Consider the following 10,676-nt stretch of genomic DNA (forward strand, 5'->3'; position numbering starts at 1 on the left):
CGGGCCTCTCACTGTTGTGGCCTCTCCCATTGCGGAGCACAGGCTCCGGACGCACAGGCTCAGCGGCCATGGCTCATGGGCATGTGGGATCCTCCCCGGACCGGGGCATGAACCCGTGTCCCCTGCATCGGCAGGCGGACTCTCAACCACTGCGCCACCAGGGAAGCACAAGCCAGTGATTTTTTTTTAGGGAGACTCTTGGGGAAAACATATAAAGAAATAAGAGAAGCAAGATAGAGAAGGGGAAGCAGGTGGGCAAGGATGTGGTTCCATCTGGTGACTAGTCTCAGCCTGATCTCAGAGGAAGTATTGGCACATGCATGGTACCATAGTGTTCTCCCAACTTGAGGCAAGAGGGCTGACCTTTGATATCACTCCATAAGTCAGTCACTGGCTACAGGCCACCACTGGGTACAGGGTATTACCTCCCATGCATTTACAGGCAAGGCAGCTCCTGTCAGCTGAGGACAATTCTCAGAAGAAGGGGGTGACTAAGAGTTGTTGACAACCAGCACACACAGCATCTGGGGGATAGATGCACTGCCTTAGAAAAGGGATGGAGTAGAGCACCAACTGCATCTCCATTGGGCTGCCAGATTTTTAAACTCAGCTTTGGGCAGTGGTGTGCTGGTAAATGTTTAAAACCCAGCTCTGGGGCTGGGCATGGGGGAGAGGAGCCCTGGTTTATAGTACTATTTGCCAATTTCCATCATATAAATTCTCCCAGCATGGCCAATTCTGATCTATCAGCATGACTCACTAAATGTGGAGTTGGGAAGAAATGAGCAGAACCAGCTCTTGTGAGCTCGTGCGAGTTGATACTAGCACAACTCTGGCCTATAGCATCCACACTTTCTTCCCTATCCTGGCAAATCAGGATTCATGGTCAGCGTAACTGAATGGTAGCTGAGATACAGAAGTTTGGGGGAGTCCAGATCTCTCTAGTCGAAATTTCTGAATTCAGAGGAGAACTACTCATGAGCCTTTTTTTTTAAGATTTTTTTTTTATGTGGACCATTTTTAAAGTCTTTATTAAATTTGTTACAATATTGCTTCTGTTTTATGTTTTGGTCTTTTGGCCACAAGGCATGTGGGATTGTAGCTCCCCGATCAGGAATCAAACCCACACCCCCTGCATTGGAAGGCGAAGTCTTAACCACTGGACCACCAGGGAAGTCCCATTTTTTTTTTTGCAGGGATTTTTTTTTTTTTTAGCCATTTTTTTGCAGGTTGTATGACCAAGCAGACCTACGGTGACCAACCATCCTGGTTTGCCTGGGGCTATCTCAGTTCTGGCACAGAAAATTCCTCCTCCATCCTAGAGAAACTCCTCAACCCTGGACAGGTAACCCTAAACTTTAAGCAGACCCCATAAAGTGCTACATGTTTTAACATTGTTTCTTCCTGATTACTCAGTAAACTGTGAGCCCTCTGAGAGCCTAAATGGCATTTGATTAAAATCCCACAGCACTTATCACAGTGCCTGGCACATAGTAGGTACCAAATAAATCATCGCTAAAGTGTATTTAGTTGACGCTGCCTTCTATTTATCTGACATTGCTTCTCCCCCCACATTTTCATGCATTCAGAGAGCATGTCAGATATTGTTCACACACATTTAGAGTGGGCACTTAGCAGAATGCTAAGATGGTCCTACATTAATGTCTAACACTGGAAAGAAAATCCTAGAAAGGAGACAGTATAGCTCAAGTCAATGTTACACACCTCATATGGGCCTGAGAAATCCTTTAAAAAATATTTTGAGAATGTTGTGGTCATTGTGTCACCAGCAGGGCCAATTGACATGATTTTATGAAGTGAAGTTCAGACTCCCTGAACTTCAGTCTCTCAGAACAGTACTATATTATTGCTTTAGGAATATAATTTTGAAGTGGGGTGGTGTATTAACCATGCCTTTTTATTTTCTGCTTTTCTGATGCTTTGACATCTGGGGCCTTGCTGACACTGAAGGGACTGCCCCTTCTGGGGCAAACGAATTCCTAGAAGAGTAAATAACTCACACTAAAGGTTCATATGCAAATCAACAAATCCAGAACCCTACCCTCCAACCCCTGACTTCCTCTGTTGGGCCCTTATACTTCCTGCCTTAATCACCCAGGCCAACTCTTACACCCCAGAGCCAACTGAAATTATTCAAACCAGCCAATCCTCAGCCTTGCCCATTCCTTCCAGTGGAAACCACAGTAAAGTTTTTGCTCCCATTTTCCCTTTGCTCCTTCCACTTCCTGACTGACCCTGGTGCTTCCCCATATGGCCTCCTGTAGCATGGTGTGCCCCCTCCTTTTGGGAGCTATGAGTAGCAAACTATCTTTCCAATGGCAGTTGTCTCCTGATCTGTTGGCCTCACCATAACTAATAATAATAAAACCTACATTTCAAAACAGGGGTGGAATTGTCTTCCATGGGCCAGAGTGTAGGACTTACTGAATAGCTTGCAGAAATGGGCATGTAGAGTTCTAGCCCCCATCAAGAAGATTTAGGTATGATACAAGAGGTAGACTGTTTGCAAAATGGCTACCATGATTCTTCTCTCTGTAACAATGCCCATGCCAGGTTCCCCTCCCCCCTGCCGACCCCTCTTTCCCCGACACCAACTCTGGGTTTGGCCAATGAGACAACAGTAAATGTGATGCCAGCAGAGGTTTTAAAGGTTTTTGCTCATTGGTCTTACCCCCCCCCCCCTTGCTGCTGGGAACCCTTCTGCTCCCAATGGCCAAGCTCAAGTCAGCCCACTGGAAGATAAAAGATTTCTTGGAGAGAGGTCTCAGCTATCTTAGCTGAGACCCTAGACATGTGACCAGGCCATTCTTGGCTGTTAAGCTGCTACCAAGCTACCTCAGACCAGATCTGCCTAGTCAACCCACAGAATAGTGAGAAATAATAAACATTTATTGTTCTACTCTATCCCATGCAGCTGTGGAGACTGCCTTCCAGAGCATTACTAAAGTCTACTGTCATATTATCAATTGGAAAAACTTCATATAATTCTAGAGAACTCAAGATACAGGCCAGCTGGATTCCTCTATGGTTGCTCAATTCTCGTTATGGGAAAGAATGAAGAGATCATAGTTCGAACATTCTCAGAACTTTGTAAAAAAAAAAATCCATTGTGTTTTTTACTTTAATTTGATACCATATCCTTAAAATAGAATCATGGACATATTTGAGGAATCACTGTTCATTGTCCATGTGCTTTCATACTTTCAATTAATAAGAAACAATTAATTATATATTTACATATTGAGAAATCAAATTGTATCTGGCAGGAATTATCATATTAATGCCATGAAACAAACTGCCCCAACGCATAATGACTTAAAACAATAGATAACTATTTGCTTACACTTCTGTGGGTCGGTTGTGTGGTTCTGCTGGTCCTGACCTGGCATGCTCACATGCCTGCAGGTACATGTGCTGTTGGTTGACTTAGGATGGTCTTGACTGAGACAGCTGTGGGTACCAGCTCTGCTCCAGGTGTTTCCTCTTTTCACAGGTTAGTCTGGGCATATCCTTCTCATGGTGTCAGAGGGCAACTCTAAGAACAAGCCCAATTTCACTGTGAATTCATGTCTGTGAATTTCACATTTGCCAACATTTCATTTGCCACTATGAGTCACATTGTTGAGCTCAAAGTCAGAGTACAAGGTAATTATAAAGTTACATGTCTAAGGGCATGGTTACAGGGCGTGGTGACAGTGAAGAAATGGGGCCAGTAATGCAATCAATCTTCCAACAAAGTAAAAAGCAGCAAGTATACCTAAAGGAAAATGAGTACTCTGAAAACAAACTAGATTAATATTCTATCATCTGCATAAAGCTTGGGAATGCAGATATACGTTTATTAAATTATTTCCATTGAACTACTATTTACTCCTATCAAGATGTTGTGACTGCTACAAGAAGTATCCTCAGGTCTGTATATGATTATCCATCTTATTATTGATCTACTCACTTGTGCTTATATATGAGAGGCTTAAAGAAGAGTTTGAATCATTGCTTCAAGTTACACTGGAAGATAAGAAACAGTGTGATTTATTTCTCAGGAATCCAGGTCATGGTTGATTTCTTTTTTGATGACCCTGAGTGGTAATGGACAAAGAAGAAAAGTGTAATGTTTAAAAAAAAAACAACAAGAGAAATAACTGAGGAACAGGAAGGGCTCTTTCCCCCGCAAAATTTAATCTAATTTCTACACTCTGGATAGTCCTTTAAACAATAATGGTTGGAACAATCTTTGCATAGAACTTTCTATCTGTAACATATTGACTTCTCTTACAAATAACTTAGATATGTTCTCCATCATAACTTCCAGTTATGGTCCTTGTGACCAATCAACAGATCCTTTGTATTCCATTTCTTATTTAGGAGAGGTTATTTCTTATTCATTAATTTTTATGGGTCAATATCTTTGTTCCCTTCACTCACTGTGCTTCAACAGATCAAAGACTGTTCAGTTCTGATCATCTATAACCTTCACACACTGAAATTATGGCTTTAATCACCCTGGAGACAAGAATGTATTATACAGAAGTGACTGTCTCATGTCCATCCAAAGTTGGTTCATTCAGCAAAAATATTAATGGCAGATATAATATATACCAAGCACTGGACTGGTGTCTGGAAAACACACAGAAGCACAATGTTTGCATTGTCCTTGCCCTAACTAAGCTATTCATCAGTGAAGACAAAGAAATGAGTACACTAAAAGTAAATTACAAAGGCTTACAACAGTTAATATTATTAGTTACTTGTTAGTAACTTTTATTAGAATACAGAGATGAAAGAGCTCTCTATGGCCTAAAGGGTCAGATTTACTAGTTGCTGGAGCAATTTTTTAGGACATGTTCACAAAGGCAGAGGCCCCACAGCCCACATTGCATGGACTCACTTGTAATGAGAATCTGGTGTATATAGAAGCACAAGTGGTTTTCACAGGACAACCAAACACAGTAAGCAGTAATGAGCTCCTTGGCATTTTAACTTTGAACACAAAATCAAACAAGGAAAACAAGAGGGAAAAAAGCCAAAAGTAATTGATAACCTATAAATTAGCTAAGAGAAGAGAATTAGCATGGTTTGTTGTATATGCATTTATGTTTAGCCTTTTAAATTTATTTAAAGAAGGTTTTTTTTTTTTAATGTCAGTTCTCATCAGACTCCTTAGATACTAAACTAGGACACCATATTGTGAGAGAATTCTTAATTATTTTTTTCTTTTGCCAGTATAAGATTGCTTATATTAGAAGGTCATCAAAGAATATGTGAAACTATCTTATGACTGAATGTGGTTGCTTTCAAGACTTAAAAATATTTATCTGTGATACATCTACAGATAATACATGATTTGACTGTTTCCTTAACAGCATTCATTATTGCCCTTCATTCCTTTACCCTCTGTTCCTCTGTTGGGGTTCTTTACTCCCTTTCTAAGACCTGGCCTTAGAGAATTAAGGTCAGTTCTGCAATATTACTTCTTTACTTCCTACAGTGATCTCTGTTTGCTCCTCATCTCAGCTACAGGTCTCACTCACCATCACTCATAGGTTGTAAAATCTGAGAAATTTAGGGAATATATAGAATATTATGTAGTTCATTAATGACTACCACTTAAAAATTTAAAACAAAAAATGGCAGGAAACACAATCCCACATTCAATTTTAGTTCAGCTAAAGTGAAAAATGAATGAATGCTTAAAAATACTACTAAGAAAAATGAGTAATGAATTATTTTCTGATCCTTACAGATCCATGTTCCTCAAATACTTCTAAAATGAGCTTCCATTATTTAAGCATGTGTACACATATATACATATATATGTGCATTTATGTATGTATGCATATACATATATACACTTATGTGAAAGTACATATATATGTATAATACTTATATGAAAAATTGGAAAATCATAAATTTAAATTATTGTCTGAAAATACTGTTTAAAAGTATGTCAGTGTTGTGTCATTTCCTGTTAAACTCTATTTAGAATTAAGAATATCTAGTCAGAGAGAGTTCTTTTATTCTCCTTGGTCTCTTATTTATTGCTTTACACTTTTTTCATCCCAGACTGAAGATGGGCTCACAGGAAAGCCTTTCACAGCCTAGCGCAGTCTCTGAAACCCTAAACTGCATTTAAAGAAAATTAAGATATGAAATCAGTTTAAGTGTTTCAGGAGGACAGGCTCAACTACTTGCCTTTAATGAAAATTAGGTAGAAATGCCCACCAACTATCAGATGGTTTTCAAATATTAATTTGATCAATTGTGAAGTAATTTATAAAATTAAAGAAATTATATTTCCTAAACAATTTTTTTAAAAAGCATACTGCCCCTGAATATGTGAGAGCATATATGATTTTAACTGGGATAATATTTTTATTGTATTGTATAAATTAGTCTAGTCTATTTATGACTTATTGAATATGCGAATGTTGAAGTATGGGTGTCCTCCATGGAGCAGGAAGGTTTGTTTCCTAGTCAATTTGATCAACCAGTTTCAAGTGGTGATTGATGTACGTCTCTAAGCTTGTTATTGGTATAAAATAAAGGGATAAAACAAGTGGCAGGGACCACAATTTCTGAAGGTGGGGTGGATATCAACTCTTATATGATGTTGGGCCAAAGGCAAATCAAATCAAGATGATTACAGGTCAGAATTCTACCTGAAATCCAGCCTTACTTTATAAACAAGTCAGATGAATATGAACCCCCTCTGCTAGCACTCTTGGGTGAGTTGAGAAACAGCCAAGAGTTTCCCCACTAATGGTGAATCAAATCTGTCCACCAAAGGGATGACTAAAACCCTGAAGCAGGAGAACTTATCTCCTGATGAAGTGCTAAGGTGGGGTCACTGCTTGGTCCAGGTCTAGTTCAAAGGACAAAAGGACTAGACTCCTCACTTCTCATGACTTCCCTTTGCTAAATTTATGTCTGAGTCAAGAAAGAAAACATGGGAGTCACGTGGAATCTATCTACCCACAGACATATTCTGCGGGCACAATAGTCAGCCTCCATGGCAAGAGGAAGACTCCTGTTGGGGTCCTGATGCTGTCTACTCTAGTCTCCGTGCCTGCTTCTGACTCTGGTTGGAAGAAAGGATAAGTTAGACAGTCCCCACTTTGAAATGCTTCACTTGAAAGTCCAAGAGAGCTATTTTCTTCTTCTCTAAATATTTGAAGACACACAATTTACTGATGTTCACCAGACTCATAGAATAAACATCATGATGTCTGATTTCTCTGTTACATCTGTGCATCTTGGAGCAAGTCCCTAAATGTCACTGAGCCTCTGTGTCCTCATATAGCAGTCACTGGGTTAGACACAATGGCTGATTTCCAGCGGGGTTGTGGAGGGCCTGTTTGGAAAAGTATTAGAAACAAGTACTAGAGGAGCTTTGTTTTAATTACTGTTGTGTCTCCTCCCACCAGGCCTCTGTTGGTGCCCCTCTGAGGTTCCCCTTTAACATTTTATTGCATTTGGACTTGAACTTTCAACTGCCAGCCTTTGTATCTTTTAGGGTGGAGTGATTTTCCTGTGGCCAGAGACTGCTTAGTGTCTAGCAGGCTGGAAGTGCCACAGAATTAATATCCCCCGGAAACAACCTTCAACCAATGACTAAAGGAAGTTGGTGGATAAATACCCCAGCTCCCTTGCATCTCAGGTGGGAAAACCTGAGGATTGTATTCGATCCTGTCTCCCAGTTTCCAGTGGGATTGACTCTGGTTACCCACAGTGGTAACTAGCTTGATAACATCCTATATGACTACATTCCTCCCCTGTCTCACTTCCCCCATACCTCCAGCGCTATTTCCTGGAAACTCCTTCAAAATAAACTATTTCCATTCAAATCCTTGACTTAGGACCAGCATCAGACTAAGATACTTTCCACCATTTAGTGTTTTGTGGCAGAAAATAATTAATAATCATAAATAATTATTAATTCTATTTTCTAATGACTCTAACATTGTGTGAGCTGAAGATTCCCTACTCTTAACCTTTCATTTTAAATAAGATTGCTCTTTGCCTCTTGATTCCTTCTCATTTGCTGTGTACACTGATTGCTACGAACTTTTGAGATCGAATCTCTATGCTTCAAACATGAATCAGACTTTAAAAACAAAGTCTTAGAGGAAATTCTAAAAAGATCCACATTTATCTCACTCCTCTTTTGCCCATGAAATGATGTTCATCAACTACAGACTGAAAAAAGTAAGTGCTCAATTATCCTGAAATAAAAGGCTTAAAGAGGAATGGAATTCTTGGATTTTTGTTTTGTTTACATTTGATCTTGTTCTGAAAGTCACGACAGACACTATTGCTGCTCAGACAAAAACAACAAATAAAAATTAAAAACCAAAAACCAAAAAAAAACTCATTATGCCTTTGGGAGCTTAGAGTAAGGCTTGATTAGCAGAGATCAAAGTGAAACCACTGAGAACTTGATTTTTTTACAGAGGGGTCAGAAGGATCACATGGCCAGAGTCTAACACTCATGAATGAGGATGTGAATAATTGGGAGCTCTTTTCTTTATTGGTGGAAGTGTAAATTGGTACAACCACTTTGTAAAACAGATGTATACATAAACATCCATACATATATTGTTTTAAACTAGGAAAAAATATATTTAGAAACAGTTCTAATGTCCAAATATTTAGAAAAGATATATAAAACCTGTAGTAGGTTCAAAAGAGATCTTTTAAAGAGAACTTTTAAAGATGTACAAAGAGATTTGCTCTTCCTTGCTAAATATGCTCCAGTGTGTCTCATTATTCTTTGCATGAAACTCAAATTTCTACTATGGTTTCCAAAGTTCTACATACCCTGGTATCTACATACTGCTCCAAACTCTACTCAGCCCACACTCTTTTTCATACCCCGTATCTCTGCCTCACAGGGCTTCTTGTGGTTTCTCCAGAATCTCAGGATTCCTTGCACTTTTAGGCCTCTTACACTAATGGACCTTCTTGATGTGCTCTACACTCTGATCTTTGCCTGGGAAGCTCTTCTTTTCATACAGATCTTAGCTTAAATGTTTCCTCTTCAAAGCATCCACATCGCACAGGGAGATCAGCTCATTGCTTTGTGACCACCTAGAGGTGTGGGATAGGGAGGGTGGGAAGGAGACGCAAGAGGAAGGAGATATGGGAATATGTGTATATCTATAGCTGATTCACTTTGTTATAAAGCAGAAACCAACACACCATTGTAAAGCAATTATCCTCCAATAAAGATGTTAAAAAAATTAAATAAAATTAAAAAAAGAGTCCTTTAACCAACCACTCCAAATATATATATATATCCATCTTGTTACTCCAACAGGCATCTTGCTTTAATTTCTTCATGTCATTTTTCTTGTTTATTCATTTATTTGTTTATTGTTGGTTTTCTCCCACAGAGATTTCAGCTCCATGAGATAATTTAATGTTGTGTCTGCAGTGCCTAGACTAGTATCTGGAACAAGACAGGTACTTAGTAGATACATGTCTACTGAATGAATAAATGAACAAATGGATCAGCTTGGTAGTTCAGTTGTGCTTCTTCTGGAGATGGGTATGTATGTATGTCTATATCGTGCATATATGTACCCACATGTATAAACACATATATACATGTATATTTACATACAGTAGTAGATATTGGCATTGCCTCCTCAGCACTTATGCTCATTGTGAAGCAGCCATGGATTTAGAGTAGAACTGACCCAAGCACAACTGTAGAGGGGTGCCCTAATTGGCTTAAAGCCAATCTCATCATCTGGCCATATTTTTGGATTCAGTGATGGGCATATAACCCAGAACTTTGTGATTTTGTTCAATGTTTGAGGAAGAGAAGTCTTATTCTGAGCCTCAGTGTGACCAAGGCAGCACCTAGTTCTATTTTCTGCTGGTGTCAAAATGACAACCAAGAGAAGAGCCTGCCTGCATATGAAGCAGACATTCCAGAAGGCAGAGTGAAGAGAAAGTAGAGCAACTGAACTCAATGACCTGATTGACCTGCTGGATCAAACCTGAAGCCTGACCACTGGGCTTTCCGGTTACACAAGGCAATAAGTTCTTTCATTGCTCAAACCAGTATTAGCTGGATTTTCTGTTATTTGCGTATAAAACATTGTACTTGACATGGGCACTAAATTCTAATTACTGTTAACATTTTGGGGGTATTTTCTTCCAGGAAATTTTAATGCTGTTAAAAGATAAGATGGTTGTAACCAGAATGCATGTATACTTTTGTGTAATATTTTTTCTCCTTATTGTTACAGTATAGCATTTATTTTCATGCTAATACTTATCTTCACAACCATAATCTTGTTCAATATATAAATATCCATTGATTGCATATACTATAACAACCATTTGTCTATTTTTCAGACACATAGGGTATTATCACTTTTCTCATGCTTTGATTAATTTCTTTAATGCTTATTTCCCAGAAATAAAATTATTAGGTCAAAATGTATGGAAAGGGCTTCCCTGGTGGCGCAGTGGTTGAGAGTCCGCCTGCCGATGCAGGGGACACGGGTTCGTGCCCCGGTCCAGGAGGATCCCACATGCCGCGGAGCGGCTGGGCCTGTGAGCCATGGCCGCTGAGCCTGCGCGTCCAGAGCCTGTGCTCCGCAACGGGAGAGACCACAACAGTGAGAGGCCCGCGTACCGCAAAA

The 10,676-nt window shown here is 39.5% G+C and overlaps 1 protein-coding gene across 2 annotated transcripts in view; it reads right to left on the reverse strand.

The window, feature by feature from the left end:
* PLCB1 (phospholipase C beta 1) overlaps positions 1-10,676 on the reverse strand; it is a 686,206-nt gene that overhangs the window by 264,276 nt on the left and 411,254 nt on the right. The window lies entirely within an intron of this gene.

The sequence above is a fragment of the Lipotes vexillifer genome, unplaced genomic scaffold (genome assembly GCF_000442215.2).
Source record: "Lipotes vexillifer unplaced genomic scaffold, Lipotes_vexillifer_v1.1 scaffold257, whole genome shotgun sequence".
Classification (NCBI taxonomy): Eukaryota; Metazoa; Chordata; class Mammalia; order Artiodactyla; family Lipotidae; genus Lipotes; species Lipotes vexillifer.